At 42.8% G+C, this 19,343-nt stretch overlaps 1 long non-coding RNA gene across 1 annotated transcript; it reads right to left on the bottom strand.

The window, feature by feature from the left end:
* Positions 1-1,045: 1,045 nt before the first annotated feature.
* LOC110346026 (uncharacterized) lies at positions 1,046-18,924 on the bottom strand. The gene is made up of 3 exons (XR_015440650.1): positions 18,835-18,924; positions 17,939-18,057; positions 1,046-1,235 (listed from the first exon to the last, which is right to left on the bottom strand). It is a non-coding gene; the product is annotated as an uncharacterized LOC110346026 (long non-coding RNA).
* Positions 18,925-19,343: the final 419 nt, after the last annotated feature.

The raw sequence follows: 19,343 nt of genomic DNA, 5'->3' as shown, positions 1-19,343 counted from the left end.
CTATACATTTTGGTCCTTATTTACCCTTTCAGCTTCTCACACCAGAGAGACAATGTGATATTTACATGTGTGTCTGATTTATTTCACTTAAGACTATGGTCTCAAGGTGCATCCATTAACCTAGAAATGTCTCAAGTTTGTGTTTCTTTGTGGCTGAGTATTACTCCCTTGTAAAAAAACCCACATTATTTTTATGTAAAGTCTTTGTTACTTTTTTATTTTGATCCAGCCTGTTCAAAAGCAATCAAGTGAGGAATTATGCATGATGTTATATGAAAAAAGGAGTTACAAGACAGTATATATGTATGTATAAGGTCGCTAAGCATCAATTTTTCCTTCCCTAAAGACAGTAATAGTAATAGTAATAGTAATAGTAATAGTATCTGTTCTGTAGGAGTGCAGTGAGTATTAAATGAAATAATCTATGCAGAGGATACAGCACAGTGCCTATCAAGAAAATAATCAATGCCTGGCATAGTGGCACACACCTGTAATCCCAGCTCTTGGGAGGCTGAGGCAGGGATCACCATGAGTTCGAGGCCACCCTAGACTACATAGTACTGCAAGTTCAAGGCTAGCCTGAACTACATAGCAAGACCCTGTGTCACAAAACAAAAAAGTAGGGCCAGGGATGTAGCTCAGTGGTGCCATGCCTGCCTGGCAAGCACAAGGTCCTGAGTTTGATCCCTGGTTCTGCAAAAAAAAAAAAAAAAAAAAAAAGAAGTAATCAATAATATGCATTTTTGTAGACTACACATTGTTACCAATATTTTAGAGTAAGGCTGGATAGATATATATGTCTAAATACCAACAATGGTTATTCTGAGGTGCTGGCATTATAGGTGAGTGCTATTTTCTTTCCCTTGTTTTGACAGCATTTCTAAATTTTCTTCCATAAACCATATGATTCCTTTTTCTTTTGTAAGAAAGACACAGAAGAGAGAGAGAGCCAGCACTGACTGTGGAACACGTGAGGACACCACCTCGGACCCTCCAGAGCTGGGTACCACAGTCACACGAGTGACCCCGGGGGAGACCGAGAAAGAGGAGCCCAGATTGTCCACACACAGCATGGCCATGGTGGAAGGCACGGTGAGGCCAGCATCCTCAGTCACTGGGTCGGGTCTTGGAGGAACGGCGGTGATGTAGAGCAGACATGCAAAACACTGCTCTTCAGGGACGCTAATGGCACCAGACAGCTTCTCCTTCGCAGGGGCTGCAGACAGTGCTGTACTCTTGGGAGAGAGGGAGAGAGGAAAGATAGTTTCCTCGTTTATTTTGTTTTTGATCTGAACTTAAACTTAAACTACTGCAAATCTATATGGTCGTTACTTGGAAAATACAGAACTGAAAGGTCACTAACTGACTACCCCCGAAGCAGGAGTGATCCTTTCCACGAGTCCAATTTGATGCCTGGGTTTTTTTGGTATTGGGGATTGAACCCAGGGCTTTTACAATGAGCTACATCTTCAGCTCTTTTTTTTTTTTTTTTTGGTACCGGGGATCGAACTCGGGTCCCTGTGCTTGCGCAGCAGGCGGCGAAACCACTGAGCTAAATCCCCGGCCCACTTCAGCTCTTTTTAAAAACTGTTTTTCTTTTTTTGAGACAGGGCCTTGCTAAATTGGTAGGTTGCTCGGGTTGGGGTCAAATTTGCAATCCTCCTGCCTCAGCCTCCCGAGTACTGGGATAACAGGTGTGCACCACTACACGCAGCTCCGATGTTTGAAACATTTGAGAAAAAATGCCTTACTCTCATTTTCCTATTATATGACCTCCTTCTTCCTGAGGCTAATCTGATTGTGGTATCAAGGGAGCAAATATCCATTCATCGATTCCCTCAATGTTTACTGAACACATACTACATATGAGATTGGAATAAGCAGTGAAAGAAAAAAGACCTTAGCCATGGTTATTGGTCTTCACATCAGGCAAATAAGACATGCAGGTAATGAGAGTAGAAGGGAATGCAGGTAAAGCACTGAGTGGTTGAGTGGTTGTGTGGGCGACTTGAAAAACCATGCGCGTGAAGGCCAGAGCAAGGGCCCCTGCTACCAGGCCTGTCAGGGTAAGGTTGACAGGAAACAGGCCATTGGATTTTAGTCTTAAAGACTGAATTAAGAATTTGGTGCAGGCGAGAGGGGGAAGGGGCACCCAGACAAGGGATCCTGGAGCAAAGGGCAGAAGAGGGACAGAAGCTGAGCCCCAGAGAGGTATCTAGGAGACAAGTTTACCTGAGGGAGAGGGCTCACTCACTCACTTTTCAGCTGAGCAAACACCCACTCACTGCATGGCTCCTGGGTGGCAGACACTCTGCGAGCTCTGGCCATGCTGAGATTTAAATGACATAGGGCTCTTCTTTAAGGAACAATTCAGTATGCAGGCAGCACATGAGCCATCATGGCAAACAGAATGGTGAAAGTTCTTGGCTTTGCACCAGTGGAGAGAAGTCTCGAAAAGTCGGCTAAGGCCCAAACCTGGAGAGCCCCACACAAGCCAGTATCTCCCTCTCACAGTCCAGAGAAATTTCCACTTTTTGGAAAAACAGTGGAAACTTTCTTTCTCTATTAAATGTTACTTGGAACCACAGTATAAAAGACAGATAGCAGGGTGTGCTGGCGTGCTCCTGAAGTCCCAGTACTTAGGAGGCCACGGCAGGAGGATTACTTGAGCCAGGAGTTTGAGAGCAGCCTAGGCAACAAGTAAGACCTCCTCTCTTAAAAAAAAGGCAACTGATTTCAGTATAGTAAGTAAAGTATCAAAGGACATTATGGTCTATCCCTGGGATATGCCAGGGGTATCATGAAAATATCACCTCAATGGGTTTTGAACTCCGCAGAACAGCTCTCCATAAAGAAAAAAAGGCTAATAAAGTACTAAAGGATACTAAAACTGGTTTGTAATGAAAGAAATTCAGTGTAAGACAGTGAGGTTCCATGGATGCCATGTATAGTTGTTTGGCTTGAGCACTGTTATGGGTGTGTCTAGATGTCCCCACAAAGCCTCATGCAGTCATAGGTGGGGCTTTTCAGAGGTGGCTGGATCTAGAGTGTGTGATTGATTCATGTTGCAGTGCTAGGGTCAAGGGCACTAGGATTAAGGGTGTGAGTGCTGCCCGCCCTGAGTAGCCTGGATAAGATATAAGGTATAGAATAAGCTGTGGTTTTCCCTTGTTGCTTTGCTACCTTTTGCTCTGCCATGGACTGTTTCTCCTCTGCCATCCCGCCCTGTCTTGGAGCCAGCCGATTATGGACTAAAGCCTCCACAAACCGCGAGCTAAATAAACCTTTCCTCCTTTAACTTTGGGTGTCTGGTATTTTGTCTCAGTAACGAGGAAAAGCAACTAAGTATCATGCAATGGTGGCCGGCCAAGGGGGCAAGATGGGTGGAAATAGAAATTGAATGGCCAGCCCCACATTCTAGCATGGGCTCTGTCTCTGTAGGAGGTTGCAAGGGTTGAGGAGAAGAGAGTTTTAAATCCATTCACCCAAATCTTTAAAAAACCTACCCAAAGGCAACTTGGGTTTGCAGGATCTCTGCAAGTAGTACTTTCTACCCATTGTTGGCAAAGATTCCAGTGGAAGGGAGGGTAGCAAAGAAAGGGGCGTTGTCTTGCATCAATTTGGGGAATTTTTGAAGTTTAAATTGGTATTGCTTTTTTGGCAAATGATTTGACAATTCTTAAAAACACTTAAAATTCTCACAGCATTTGATCTAGGAATTCTACTTCTACAAATTTATCCTATAGGTATTCTGTGCAGTGGACAAAGATAATATCTGAGGATGTTCCTTGAATATTATTTGTAAAAGGGAAAAACAAAACACTACCTATATAGTTATGTAGTGATATATTGTTAAAAGAATTGTGGTGTATCTGTACAGTGGAATAATAGAAAATTATTATGGAGATGCATGTATCTGTAGTGATATGAAAAGATATATATTTAAATGAAACATGTTATACTCTCACTTATGCAAGGAAGTGACACATCTGTGTCCATAGTTGTAGATTTCTTGTACATTCCTAGAAGGATGTATCAGCAAGAGTGACAGTGATCCCTTTCGGGATGCAGCCCTGGGAAAGTGGTGTGCAGGGTTTTAACCTCTTGCTGCATGTACATGTTTAACTATTCTTAAAGAAAAGCAAGGTAAAAACAAAAAGGGTTTGAGCAAAACAGCTCTGGGACAGAGAAGTGCACTAACAACCTATCTATTAGTGAGCAGTCCTGAACCCCACACCCAGGGAAGCAAAGGGAAGGCAGCAGGATCAGGGAGGGAGAATTTGGACTATTAGTTTTAGAAAGGCCTTAACTAGCCCCGCTGAGCTCTCCAAAGCTGAGATGGGCCTTGGATTGGAGTCAAGTGGATGTCAAGTGGAGTCAGTGGAGATGGGGCAGCCTTGACAGAGCCTGCTGTCAACCAGTCAATGACGAGGCTGTCCCAAGAGGCGACATGGCCTGGAAAAGGATCTCAGGCTGAGAGGACTCTGAAGAGTCCTGTGTGGGAGACACTGGGTGCCACATTTCAGTACCATGTGTGCAGCAACAGTATTTTCTGTGGTCAATCATTATTTATTTGTTTGGTTGTTTTTATAGTACGAGGGATCAAACCTAGGGCCACACATGTGTTTAGTAAGCGTTCTACCACTGGGCTATACCACAGCCCACCAGTCACAATTTAAATTTGTCAGTAAAACCCTTCATAACCCTCCCTCCCTCCCTTCCCTCCTTCCTTCCTCTCCTCCTTCTCCTCTTTTTGGTTGCTGTGTTCAGGATGGAACCTAGAGCCTCCCGAATGCTAGGCCAGGGCTCTCTCTGAGTGACGTCTCTGCCTCTGAGTGAGGTCTCTGCCCAATTCATCCTTTCAAAGACAGCTGATGTGGGCGGGGATGTAGCTCAGTGGTGCAGCACCTGCCTGGCAAGCGTGAGGCCCTGGGTTTAATTCTCAGTACTGCCCCCCCATACAACAAAAAAAAGAGATAGCCCATGCAACTAAGAACAGCTCTGGATTTCGGCCCTTGGTCCTTTGACTCTGGCTCCCTATATGAAAATACTGACCAGCATCATTTAAATGCTGGTCTTGAGGGCTCAACTTTTGTTTCAGTTTTTTTTTTTTTTTTGGTACCGGGGATCGAATTTGGGACCTTGCGCTTGTGAGGCAGGTGACGGCACCACTGAGCTAAATCCCCAGCCCTCAACTTTTTACATTAAGCCAAATGTGAAAAGATGAAGTGTCTTCTATAGCTGAAACATCACTATTCTTTTTCTGTTTCAAAACCCTGCTTCTATTTGCTGTTAAAAATCAGTATCACAGAGCATTTAAATCCTCTGGTTAATTTGGTATATTTTGCTCTTGGGGAATTAAGAGGTCACCAAACTCTTCCTTCTGTGCAGTATATGGATAAGTAATGCTTTGATTATATAGAAACTCTCTTTAATAAAAATGATGCCTCGTTGAAGTCGAAGAAGCACACCACTTGCAGTGCTTTTCTATTAATAACTGAGCTAGTTTGTTTTGCCAGCTCAGTAAAGTGGTGAGTAATTTGAAAATAACTCAGTTGGCTCGGTTTGCAGGAGTGTACTACCTTGTAAATGAGCTTATTTGGAGGATCTGGATGCTATTGAAGTATAATGGAATGCAGCCTCCTTGTGTGAAACAGAATCACAGGGCTTGAGGGGAAGGCAAAAAGAAAGAAAAGAACAGAACAGAACAGAACAAGGGCTTCTGGGTCTATTGGTTTAGCAGGATCCATTCTGGTGTTGGATGGCTTCAAAGCAAGCTTTATCCCTTAATGATTCCCTAATCCGTGTTGTTACGTGAGCTAGCAAACATTTGAAAAGCGAAGATAAAGACTGGAATGGAGCAGAAATGTTCAGTGGGAGCAAAGGACTTACAGGTTGGAAACCCAGAACCCACACTCTGAGAGTGAGCGAATGCCAGATAGAAGCAGCGTGTCTATAGATCAGTGTAATTATCAGTACTGATCCAAGGATAAAACCACCAAAGAGCCTTCCATTTTATAGGCAAGATGGCAAAAAGAGGAAGGCTGTCCCCTGTGGTAGCTTAAAATTGTATGTTGGGGGGACGTAGGGGTCACTGTTCGTTGAAGCTGGAGCCTGGGGGACTTATCTCCAAGCATTTCTGCTCACAATGAGAAAAACTGTCTCATGTTATTTGTCCATTTCAAAGAGTGGTGACTGCCGGTGGTGATAAGTCCCCCGGGCCACACCCTCCACCCCCTGCATGGTGCCACTTTACTGTGAAAATGAAGTTTCAGTGAACAAGGTGATCAGTGAAGGACTATTCCTTAACATTTTTCTTACGGTCCTCGAGTATAAACTTGTGTTAGGTTTATTCTATAAGTTGCCTTTGAATAAAATGTAAGCTCATGATAACTGATTGTAATCATTAGTTGATGAGATATCATTACAATATACCTTTGCATTTGACCCAATAAATTGCACAGATTCAAGATGTACAATTTAATAAGTCTTGACACATGTGAATCCATCACTATAATCAAACTCTGATCCTATTTATTCCCAGGTACCCCTGTAAATCTCTCCCTCTTCCTTCCCCCATGTCCACACAAGCAGTTATCTGATTTCTTTTATAATAGTTTAGTTTGCATTTCAGTCTTTATTTATGGTACAAATAGGATGTACCCTTTTTTTCCAGCTTCTTTCATTCAGCATAATTATTCTAAGATTCATCCTTATTGTTGCTTTTATATATATATAGCTCATTCCTTTTTTTTTGTACCAGGGATCAAACTCGGGTCCTTGCGCTTGTGCAGCAGGTGATGAAACCACTGAGCTAAATCCCCAGCCCCGCTCATTCCTTTTTATTGCTAGCTAATATTCCTTTGTTTTTTGTTTTTTGGTGCTGGGGATCGAACTCGGATCCTTGCGCTTGTGCAGCAGGCTAATATTCCTTTGTGAGTATACCGTGATTTCTTTATCCATCCACTTGTCGATGGATATTTGGATTGTTTCCAATTTTGGCTGCACACACAAAATCTGCTGTGAGCTTTCATAATAAGCCTATGATTGGTCACATATCTCTTTTTCTCTTGGGTGGGTACATACTATTGGAATTGCTGGATTACATAAGAAATATATGCTTACCTTTTCAAGGAAAGCTAACCTGCTTTTCAAAGTAGTCACACCACACTACCTTGTTCTTTAAAAGGTCCTAAAAGGTTCACTGCTCTAGGTTCTTTGCATTTCCATATAAAATTTAGCCTTACCTTGACCATTCCTTAAAAACATCTGGAAGGATTTTGATTGTGAATACAGTGAAGAAAAGCCTCAGTTAGGGGAAAACTGACATCTTAATAATATCAAGTCTTTTATCCATGAACATGGTTTATCTGTTCATTTATTTGGATTCCCTTTAATTTCTTTCACTAAAATACCAGGTTATAATAATTGATTACAGGGCTAGGAGTATAGCTCAGTGGTAGAGCACTTACCTAGAATGCACGAGGACCTGGGTTCAATTCCAAGCACAAAAGAAAAAAGATTACAAAAATTATTTTATTTTATTTTTGATACCAGGGATTGAACTCAAAAATTAGTTAATTTTAAAATATCATTAAAGTGCATTGTTGAAACCAAGGACTATATTTCCTTTTAAGTGGCAACAGAACTATCATGGAATAGAGGCAGGTTAAAATGTTTGGAGGCTTACATGAAGTTATACTCCTGCTCACAGAACTTTAAAAATTTCTATTCATTTTTATCAATAAATAATATCCTCCTCGTCCAGACTCATAATACCACCTTATCAAGAGATTGCAGGTTGACTCAACAGATAAGTGTCATTCAGAATTACTCAGCAAAACCCAAGTTCCTTTTCACTAAAAACTCAACAGAAAGAAAAGATATAAGGGCAAAGAGTATTGATCAGAATTATTTCAGCCTGTGTCGGGGGGTGGGGTGGTAGGGATTCTCATTAAAAAGCAACCATAGATTTCAACTATTTTAAAAGTTGTAATAGAGGTCATAGGGTTTATCTTTAAAATTCAAGTTATTGTTTGTGCATCTGTGAGTCTGTTGTAAAATGCAATACGTCTAGGTGGGCCAGGAAGAACTGAGACTTGCAGTGTTGTGGGTGGTTAGAAGATAGCATCTGAAGTGAAAGAAGAGCACTAAGTCTGTATGAAAGGGGAGGTAAGGAGAGTAGAATATAAAGTCCATTAAGCATTACCCTCTCAAACAAAGTTAGAACTCAAGGGAGGGGTCTCTAGAAGTCACTCAGTCAAGCTGCCTGTATTTAAGGGACACATCTGAAATGCTTGAACAGGACAGAGCCTAAGGCAGCAGATAAGATAGGAGATAGGACATCCTGAATGTCTGATTACCCTAAAGGCTCTGCCACAGGTCAGCACTACCAATACTTTATAAATCACCCCAGTTAAAACCAGTAAAAGGTGGCCCTCGGGCCAGGACAGACTCACAGGTGCTCAGCCCATCTAATGAAGTCTAGATTAGACTTCAGTCTTCACCGATCTCCTTGGCTGAGTGTTTTTTGTGTGGAGCACAGAAGTTAAACAAGTGGTTTTTCCACAAGCCAGAGATATTTAGAAATCAGAATTCCTAACTCAGCTTGGGAGCCAGATGATTAGAATCAGCACAGTTTGTACACAAAAGTTTCAACAGAAAATTTTGTTTCCAGCAGTCAGGTATATTTCAGGGTGGGTAGGCACCAGGATGGAAGTCAAGACACTGCTGATGCAAGGTAGGAGTGACATAAAGATTCCTGAATGGAAGCCTGATATGGTGGTGCACACAGTAATCCCAGCACTCTAGGAGGTTCAGGCAGGAGGATTGCCAGTTTGAGCCCAGCCTGGGCAATTTAGTGAGACCCTATCTCAAAAGAAATAGAGAGAGAGAGAGAGAGAGAGAGAGAGAGGGAGGGAGGGAGGGAGGGAGGGAGGGAGGGAGGGAGGGAGAGAAACGAAGGAAGGAAGGGAGGGAGGGAGGGAGGAAGATAGGGCTGGGATATGGCTCAGTGTGAAGGTCCTGGGTATACACACACACACACACACACACACACACACACACACACACACAACCTGAACAGAGAACAATCATCTTTAGGGATCAAGTTATAAAAGAGTAATGATAAAGCCACCTGAGAAACAGGTCAGAGCCTTGACCTTCATGAAGCTGAGCTCAGACACTGGTTTCTATTCCAAAGGCCCCTCAGGCCTTAAGGGGTGCATTTGAGCTGAGTATGAGAGAGCTAAATGTGTGCTCCAGGGGCTGGGCATTGGTCTTTGATAGGAAAATTGAGCAAAACCTCCATTTTATTTGGGATTGCAGTGATAAAAAACTTGAGTTCCTCCATATGTGAAGCAGGACACATATTTTCAATGTATCTATGGTGTTTTTAAGGCCTGGACAAAGAAGCATGCACTTCACATCAGTATATTAGAAGGATGGTGTGTAGCTCAGTTTAAGATCAAGTGAGAAGTTAAGTAAAGCAGTCTATAATAATCAACACCTACGGAGTATACAGTATAATGCTGGAATTACTTTCCAAGGAAAAACAGAATTTAGGGTTTTCTTTAAACTTATGCAGGTATTGTGACCTCAGGAACTTTGAAATAACTACCATATGTAAGTGCCATTAAAGTTGTTAAAATGCTATTAAAATTAATAATGAAGACAGTATTTAGGCAAGTTTAGCATATTTAAATTTATTACCAGGATGAACTATATATTACATAAACATTTTAAATTAAGATTATCTTGGTATTTATTAACTCTACAATTTTAAGGGTTAGAATTTCAATCACTAAATTACTGAGGGGTTAGTCTCGTTTTCTTCAAGTCTGATTCATTGATTTTTGTTTGTTTGTTCTATTGTTGTTTGCAGACATAGTTTCACTGTGTAGTCCAGGCTGGCTTTAAATTTGTGATCCTCAGGCCCCAGTCTCCTGAGTGGTGGGATTACAGGTATATGCCAACATGCCTGGCTAATCTGACCCATTGAATGCCATCTTGCAAGACAGCACTTTCTAGTAGATTCTAGGGCTCAAAGTGTCTGGAAAACCCTGGGTCGTCTTGTGCAGAAAACGAAACACATTAGCCCATTAAAAATTCTGCAGGTAGGCAGGCACGGTAGCATACACCTTTAGTTCCAGTTACTCGGGAGGCTGAGGCAGGAGGAATGTGGATGGCTTGAGCCTGGGAGTTCAAGGCCAGCCTAGGCAACATAGTGAGACCCTATCTTAAATCTATGTTGCCTAGGCAACATAGTGAGACCCTATTTTAAAGAAAAAAAATGTTCTGTAGGAAGACAAACTTTCAAAACTTTATTTAACCAAGCATTTCCCAGAGTGATGTGGTTATTGTACTCCTTTTTAAAGTAAAATTTTGCCAGGTGTGGTGGCACACACCTGTAATCCCAACACCTGGGAGGCTGAGGCAGGAGGGTCACTGAGAATTCTACACCAGCCTGGGCTACACAGTGAGTTCAAGGCCAGCCTGAACTACACAGTGAAACCCTGTCTTAAAAAAAAAAAAGTAAAAATTTAACTTTCTTAACACGGTTTCACACATAGATTGTTATTTAACAAACTTTCCTAAAGCCTAGTAATTAGATTCACAGCAGTCATTTATTTAGCTCTTGAGCCTGCAGTTCTGGCAGGCTCAGTGGTGAGGTATGCCTCTCCTGCCCACGAAGTCAGCTAGCGGAGCCTCATTAGGGGCTGGGGGATCAGCTTCCCTCACCTGGGGATGACTGAAGCCGAGCATTCAGCTGGGATGGAGGACACAGGCCTCTCCATGTGGTCCTCTTCAAGGGCCGTTTGGGCTTCCGGAGAGCATGATGGAGAGTTCCAAGAGTGAGCATCTCAGGTGCCAGCACTGGAAACTGCTAATCTCTTAAATCCTGGCTCTGGAAACTGGCACAGCATTGCTGTATTAAATTCGTTCAACAGACACAAATCCCAGATGCACGGGAAGGGCACCAAGATTTCCAATTCTCGGGGGAGGTGGTCCAAAAAATATAGGGACTATGTGTTAAAATTAGAGATTCAGATTGTAAGTGCAAAGTTTGGTGAAGTTTTGCATCCATGCCATCAGCATCTAGAACCCCTCCTGAGTCTCCTTCCAGTCACTGCTCGCTCAAGGATTACAAACATCATCTGGTGTTCTCAACCTCAGCAGGGCAATTCTTTGAGTTGTCCTGTGCATGGTAGGATGTTTAGGAGCATCTGAGGCCTCTACCCAGTGGATCCTAGTAGCATCCTCTCTTAGCTGTGATAACCAAAAATGTCTCCAGAAATTGCCACCTGTCTCAGGTAGATGATAGGAGTGTAAACTCACCCCCTTTTGAGTATCTCTGGGTTAGAGAATAATATCCTGTATTGCTTGTTAAAATCCTGCTTAGTCATCTAGAATGTAAGTTCTGACTGATTCCTCAACCCTAGGACACCAACTACATATACCAGAAAATGATGACTCTGTTATAGATGATCAAATGAAAGGTAGCAATTCCAATTCTAAGGAGCCAACTCTGGGATACTGTTTTACTCTGCTAGACCCTCAATCACAAATCATATGGTTCATTATTGTTAGAATGAGCATTTTATGAAGTTGACATTGAAATAAAATACTAGAAATGATCTGCCTCTAACATGAAGCCCTATTGGCTAATCTCCTCCTGTACCAACATGAAATATGAGGAATGGAAATAAAAAAGATTGTGACTTCCAAGACAAATAGTGTCTCATGACTGCTAATACATTAGTGTAATGAGACACAATTTGTGTTTGTAGTTGTGATGGTTTTGTCAAATGAGAATGCACAGTAACAAAAACTTTTCAGAAAAGCTGGGGAGGGATGCTGGGTCCTAGAGGATTAGAAGATGTAGTGAGGACTTGGGAAATTATTTTTTATGGTGGAAACTTGAAAATTTCTTTCCAAAGACAGCCACTGGTAACACTCTGAATGTCCCCCTTCCTCCCTCAGTTCCTGAGGCAGGGTTTTCCCATTTTTTACATACATATTTTTCAGGGCAACCCCGAGAATACTTTTCAGTGGAGCCAGGCATGGTGGCACATACCTATAACCTTAGGCTGAGGCACGACGATCAAAAGTTTTAGCCCAGTCTGGGAAATTTAGTGAGTCATGAGACTTTGTCTCGACATCTGAAAAAATAAAAAGGGCTGGGGATGCAGCCCATTGTGAAGGCCCAGGGTTCAGTCCACAGGACTGCAACAAACAAAATAAAACCCAGACAAACTGTCTTAGTTACTTTCCTCATCGCTGCAACACAGTATCCAGCCCCACAGCTTAAGGGAGGAGGGGTTCATTTTGGCTCAGTGTGTAGAGGTTTCAGTCCAGGGCTGGCCGGCTCTGAGGCAGGGCGCCATGACACAGGTACAGGTGGAGGAAGCTGCTCAGTGCAAGGCAGACAGGAAGCAGAGCGAGCGAAGGGAGGAGCTGGGGGAGAGGTGAACCTGCCCCAATGACCCCTCTTCTGCCCTGGCCTCACCTAGTACCAAGTCAGCTGTCAGCCCCATACTCCAGTCCCCTCCTGCAAGCCTTGCCTGTGAGCGCCTGCAGCTCTTAGGGGCATCTGCATAGAAACCGTAACATTCCACTCCTGGCCTGCAAGAGACTCATATGCATCCCTTTACGTAAAATACATCCGTTCATCTCTAAGAGTTGTCAAAATCCCAACAGTTTCAGCATTGATGAAAAGTCCAAGCCCAAAATCTCCTCTGAAACAAATTGTGGATCCCTGTACAAATAAAAAGAAACTCAAACACTGCCAACATTCCCATTCCAAAACAGGAAAGACTAGGAGGACAGAAGCCAATGGGACCAAGAGATACTAAAACCCAGCAGGGCAAACATTAAATTCCATATTTCCACGTTCAGCACCCTGTGCAAGTTGTGAGATGAGAATATGAAAGGGCTATGGTGGCCCCATCCCTACAGCATTGCCAATGGTTTTAGCCCTCATGGTTTCTCTCTTGGACTGGCCTTGTTCACTGCTTGTGCCTTTCCTCAAACATTCCGTGTTCCCGGATTTTCCAGGATCCTGGGGTCTCTATAGTACTTTCGGCTTCACTATCACAGCTTCACACACTGCCCTCTCAGAAGCACACTACTTGGCCTCCAGGCCTTTTTCTGAAATCTGGAGGGAAGCCTCCCTGACCCCACAACTCTTGCATTTGGCGTGCCTTTAAAACAGGCATCACATGGATGCCCCAAGATCTGCTGCTGGCTCCGGCAATGGTCATGCCCTTTTGCATCATGGCTCCAGGTGCTTCTGAGTGCCTGGATGGCTGAGCACTGTGCCCTCAAAGCAAAGCCTTCAAAGCCTCACTTTTCCACCTGAGTATGGGAAAGGTGAGGTCTTCACACTTTTCCTATGCCCTCAAGGCATCCTTTTTATTGCCCTAATGTAAAGTACTTGGCTTCTTTTTAATACTAATCTTTTCACCAACCACACTATCTCCTGCTCCAACTTTATAGTGGAGCAAACTTTATAACCTCAAATTTACCAGATTTCCCTTTCTGGCTGAACTCAAAATTTTTAAATCACTCAGCTGTGCTGTTTGCTCTTGATTTTTAGTATAAACCTGGCTAAAAGTCCTCAACAGTACCCATGCCACAGCCTGAATGTTGGGCTGCCTTGAAATTTCTTCTGCCAGATTAGTCTGTTGCTTTTAATCTCAGTCTCCTGCAAAGTCTCAGGACATGAGCAAAATGTAGACAAATTTTCTGCCAGAGCATAACATACCCGGCCTGGAGTTCAAGTGCCAGTGGAGTCCTTGCTCCCAACTGAAAGCTCCTGAGACTGGCCTTTACTGTCTGCATTCTGGTCTTCTGAGATCTGACCAGAAATACCCATAAAGCTTAGCTTACAACATTCTAGGGCTGCTTCTCCAGCTGGCATCTCCAAATCTGTCCAAACTTCTTCCTTGATTCAGTTCTAAAAGCTTCTGAACCACACAGCCAGGTAGTGTCACAGCATGTCTCTACTTCTGGTACCAAAAATCTATCTTAGTCACTTTCTTGTTGTTGAGACACAATACCTGACACCCACAATTTAAAGGAGAAGGAGATCTTTCAGTCTAGGATCTGCTGGGTCCAAGGCAGGTGAGCATGGCGGAGGAACATGGTGGAGGAGTCCTGTCAGTGCATGGCAGACAGGAAGCAGAGACAGTGAAGAGAGGAGTGAGAGGGATAGATGAACCTTCCCGGGCCACACCCCTAATGACTCCATCTTCTAACCAGACCCCACTTCCTAGGACCAAGTCACCAGTCAGCCCCCATAGTCCAATCACCTCACACTTGGAGGGCATCAGGCTTGTGGGGGGACATATAGATAGAAATCATAACACAAACAACCCCTCAATAACTTTTCAGTGGAAACAGGTTTCTCTGGATTTTGTTCTTCTTGGAATTCCTCACTGTATTTATTTTCTGTTCAGTCATAATTATGTCAAAAAATGAACAGTTACCTTACTAGTATATCAGGCAACTAAAGTTTGGGGCCCAGTGAAAATAGAATTTTACAATTGCAAAGGCTTTACCCATCAAATGATCATTTTGGTGAGGTGAACTACTACAAAAATCTTAGTCTTGGGTGCTGGGGATTTAGCTCAGTGGTTCCGGCACCTGCTTCGCAAGTGCAAGGTCCTGAGTTCGATCCCTGGTACCAAAAAAACCAAAACCAAAACAAACTTAGTCTTAGCAATTACCTCATTCTATTCTGAATTGTTTCATCTCCTTAAAGCCACATGTTTTAAAAATGAAATCCATTCATTCATGCCACAAAGTGTAGGAAGCATGCAACTTGTCCAATGTCACAGATGTAGTTAAAGTCGGGACAAATAATTTTGAGCCAGTGATTGAAACCCTCACATCCAACATATGTATCTTATGAAACAAAGAACAGATATTATTTGTAAAGGTTGGAAGTAACAGAATAATTGGTTTTCTTTTCTTGCCAATGCTGAGGTTTGGACCCTGAGACTCACACTTTTGAGGCAAGCAGTCTACCTCGGAGCTATAACAATTCCAGTTGCATGACTGAGCCCTAAGGACTGGTTGCCAGAGGCTGCTAACCCTTGGCCAATCCCATTCAGCCAGAGTCTGAGTGAAGCAAACTCAATAAGAAGCATTCAAGTGCAGTACTTAAAGTTCAGAAGACGTTATGGGATCTAGCTTTTAAAACCAGAGTTTGAATACTACTTGGAAAAGAAGTATGTCTATAGAGTTTTAATTTTTTTTTTGGTACCGGGGATCAAACTTGGGTCCTTGCACTTGCGCAGCAGGCGGCGAAACCACTGAGCTAAATCTCCATCCCTATAGAGTTTTAATTTTAATTTCTCCAGAAGTGAATATGTTAAGCCTTCTTGTCACACTGCCACGTTCTTTGGATTCATTTTAGCAGAAGTAACTATGGATGAAGGGAAGTGGGAGTGTGTGTAAGAATTCTGCACGACGCAGAAGAGAGCTGAATTAGGCAGGAGGATATTTTTAGACTCCTTTTCTGAAACAAAAAAAGAGCTTAAATAAGGTGATTGGTTTACTTTTTCTCTTTTAAGGCCTTCAAAATAGGAAAAGAGGGGGCTGGGGATTTAGCTGAGTGGTTCCAGGGCCTGCCTTGCAAGTGCAAGGTCCTGAGTTCAATCCCTGGTACCAAAAAAACCAAAAAAACAACAAAATAGGAAAAGAAAAAAGATCAAAAATCTTATGAGAGACTTGATCCTCTCATTACTAGGATATGAATATCATTTTACATTCTTCATTGATACAATAAAGGAATTCATAGAAATGAAATAAAATAATGTCACTAATGTCAGAGAATTCTAAATTAAAATGAGAGGTTATTTGGGGGCTATCAACTTGGCAAAGATTAAAAAGATAGGTAATACTTTGATGCTAGTGAGGGTGTGATGTAACTGATACTCTCGTACATTTTTGTAGGAGTATAAATTGGTATAATCAATCCTTTTAGAGACCAATTTGGCAGTATAGGTTAAAAAAATTGATATAGTTTTTAAACTCAATCAATTCCACTTCTTGAATTGTATCTTAAGGAAATATACTAGGCAAATACACAAAGCTGTTTGTATATGCATGCTCGGTGTGGTAGTGTTCATAATGACAAAATAAATTGGAAGCCACACAAATGGCTACCAATAGAGAATTGCTTACATAGCTATGATACAACTGGCTGTCAAACTCCATGCAGCTACTGGAAAGGGTCAGACTGCTTTGTGCTGGCATGGAAAGATGTCAATGTCTTATATAGGATACCATTTTGATATTTGTAAAAGACATAAGAAGTGTATCCATAGAAAAAAAACCATGTTTCTCCAATTTTAGAAAAACAAGCCAGCCCATGTAGTGGCACACACCTGTAATCCCAGCACTCAGGAGTCTGAGGAAGGAGGATCAGAAGTTTGAAGCCCATCTGGCTATGTAGGGAGTTTGAGACCCTGTCTCAAAAAACCAAAATAAAAAAATTTAAAAACCCCACAAAAACAAAACTAAAGAACAGCTTTAGGGAGGTATAATTTATATACCATAAAATTCACCCATTGTTGGTATACAACCAATGATTTTTAGCAAATTTATACAGTTGTACAACCATCATCTAAGTCCACTTTCAGAACTTTTTTATTATCCCCCAAAGTTCATAGGCTTAATGTTCATAAGCTTATGTTCATAGGCTTAATGTTTTTTTGGCCAGGTTTATTATTTTATTTTAAAAAAAAGCTTGCAAAAGAAGTTCATTTCTTTTTTTCATAATGTATGAAAAAAATCAGTGAGAATATTTCTATTTATTAGGGATTCTGAACTTTAGCTTTGTTTTGTTTTGTTAGTGATTTTTTTGCAGTACCAGGGATCAAACTCAGGACCTTGTGTCTGTGAGGCAGGCCTGGTGCCACTGAGTTAAATCCCCGGCCCTTTGTTAGTGATTTTTAAGAAACCAAATACTGGGATTGAGGATTTAGCTCAGTGGTTCTGCCGCCTTGAAAGCGCAAGGCCCCGAGTTTGATCCCTGGTACCCCCACAAAAAAAACCAAAAAAAAAAAAAACCCAAATACTTTGTTGAGGTATTATTGACAAAAAAATTATTCATATTTAATTCTACAACTTGATAAGTTTGGAGACAAATATACATCCATGAACTTATAGTCATTGTCTGTGCCATGAACATATTTTTAATTTTTATTTTTTTGTTTTGTGACAGGGTCTCACTATGTATTCCTGGCTGGCCTTGAACTCACTTGTAACTTGTAACTTGTAACTCACTTGTAACCCAGGCTGGCCTTGAAATCATAGGGATCCTCCTGCCTCAGCCTCCTGAGTGCTGGGATTACAGGTGTGTACCATACTTGGCTGTGCCATGAACCTATCCATTACCACAAGCTTACCTTTTGTTTTTTTGGTACCGGGGATCAAACTCAGGTCCTTGAGCTTTCGCAGCAGGTGGTGAAACCACTGAGCTAAATCCCCAGCCCTAATTTTTAACAGTTTTTAATTGAGGAGTGAGTTTGAGTAGGACAGCCAGAAGGAAGAATTATAAAGATCTTCCTAGTCCATAATTTCTATATATGAATTATTTTTAACAAGGATATACATGTTATCTTTCAACTTGAGAAAACAGTAAAGGCTTTCCTATGTTGAAAAGAACAATACAAAAAAAAGAAGAAGGGCTGGGGATTTAGCTCAGTGGTTCTGGCAACTGCCTTGCATGCGCAAGGTCCCGGGTTCGATTCCTGGTACTCCCCAACAAAGGAAATAGACACATAGCCTTTGACCCTAATCTACTTCTGGTGATTTATACTGAGGAAATATCAAATGCATGGAAACAGAAAATTTGTAAGTAATCTTAATATCTCATGATGGGAGAGGACAATTACTAATTTTTTTTTCTTTTGGGACAGGGTCTTACTATGTGGTCCAGGCAGGCAGGCATTCGACTTGCTATGCAGACGAAGTCTGGTCTCAAACTTGTGATCCTCCTGCATCTGCCTCCTGAGTGATAGGATTACAGATGTGTGCCACGGCACCCTGTGAAAATAATGACTAGAATCAGAAATGTGCTGGATGCAAAAACTTTGCATTTTGTTTATTTGTTTATTTATTTGGCCTTTTTGAGACAGGGCCTTGCTATATAGTGTAGGCTCGTCTGGAGCTCACTACAGATGTAGCTCAGGCTGCTCCCTGCTTCTAGCTATCTCCTGTCTTGGCCTCCCTGGCGCTGGTATTACAGGTGTGGGTCACCACGCCCAGAAAAAACTTTGTACTGTATTTAGTACAATCTCATTCATGTAAAGAAAAAGTTAATGAGTGGCCAAAAAAATCCTGTTTGGAACAATAACCTCACTAATGGTTACCTTTAGCTGATAGGAGTCTAGCACTTTTTACTTTCTTTGTGTATTTAATTTTCTCCATAAATGATAGTAATAGATTAATTATGGTATTGTTTTCATGAGTATATGTCAAGAAATAAAGTGCACTGTTTAAATATGTATGGTTGATTGTACATCAATTATCCTTCGGTAAAACTCAAAAGTAGAAGGATCTTGAGAAGCTAAGTCATCTGAAGTCTTCCCGGGCTGGGTTTTGTTAGAAAGGTTTGGCTCCTGAGGGTACAGAGGGTGGGACGGGGACACGGACGTTACAGGAGCAACAGCGTCCTCGCTCCTGATGGCCCCACAGGCTCCCTCACCAGGGCAGCCTCCGTGCGCCACGCCGGGATGTTCCAAACACTGGACTCAGGCACTGAACGGCCCCTACCCCGCCAGCGCCCGCGTTGTGCGTGTATCTGTGTGGGGTGTAGCTCACCAGCGGCGGGTTTCAGCCCGCGCCCCCGCAGCCCCAGAAGCCCAGGAAGCCGGGCCTCAGTTCAGGGGAGTCGCCGAGGGTGGCACCAGGTTTCTGGCTGCAGAGGCCGCCAGGAGGGTAGGTTACCTCCGGGCCGGTCCTGGTCGCGCCTCCAGAAGTGGCCTGAACAACTTTTAGGCAGTACCTGCGCCTGTGTCGTGTGCACACCGACGCCACAGTGATAGCCCAGGCACGGTGTGCACAGGGCGTGCACCCACTGCCTCCGCTGCTGCGCGCAGCCTTCCGACGGGGATACTGGGATCTCCACCACAGGGAAACTGCGGCCCGAGGAGCCCAGCCACCCCGGGTCACAGGGCTCGCGCTGAAGTCGGAGCCCTCCCCAGCTCCGGGTTCCTTTCTAGGGACGAAACCGCCAGCTTTACCATTCCCCGCGCCCAGAGCAGCGGCGTCCAGGCCACTGCTTCAGAGCAGCTGGCGGATAAGGGTGTGGGGCCGCGGTGAGAGGCTGG

The sequence above is a fragment of the Heterocephalus glaber genome, unplaced genomic scaffold, assembly GCF_053883595.1.
Source record: "Heterocephalus glaber isolate CG9 unplaced genomic scaffold, H.glaber_assembly_v1.0 deba00001498, whole genome shotgun sequence".
NCBI lineage: Eukaryota > Metazoa > Chordata > Mammalia > Rodentia > Bathyergidae > Heterocephalus > Heterocephalus glaber.
Note: the sequence above shows the minus strand (reverse complement) of the source record. Positions and strands in the feature narration are given on the sequence as shown.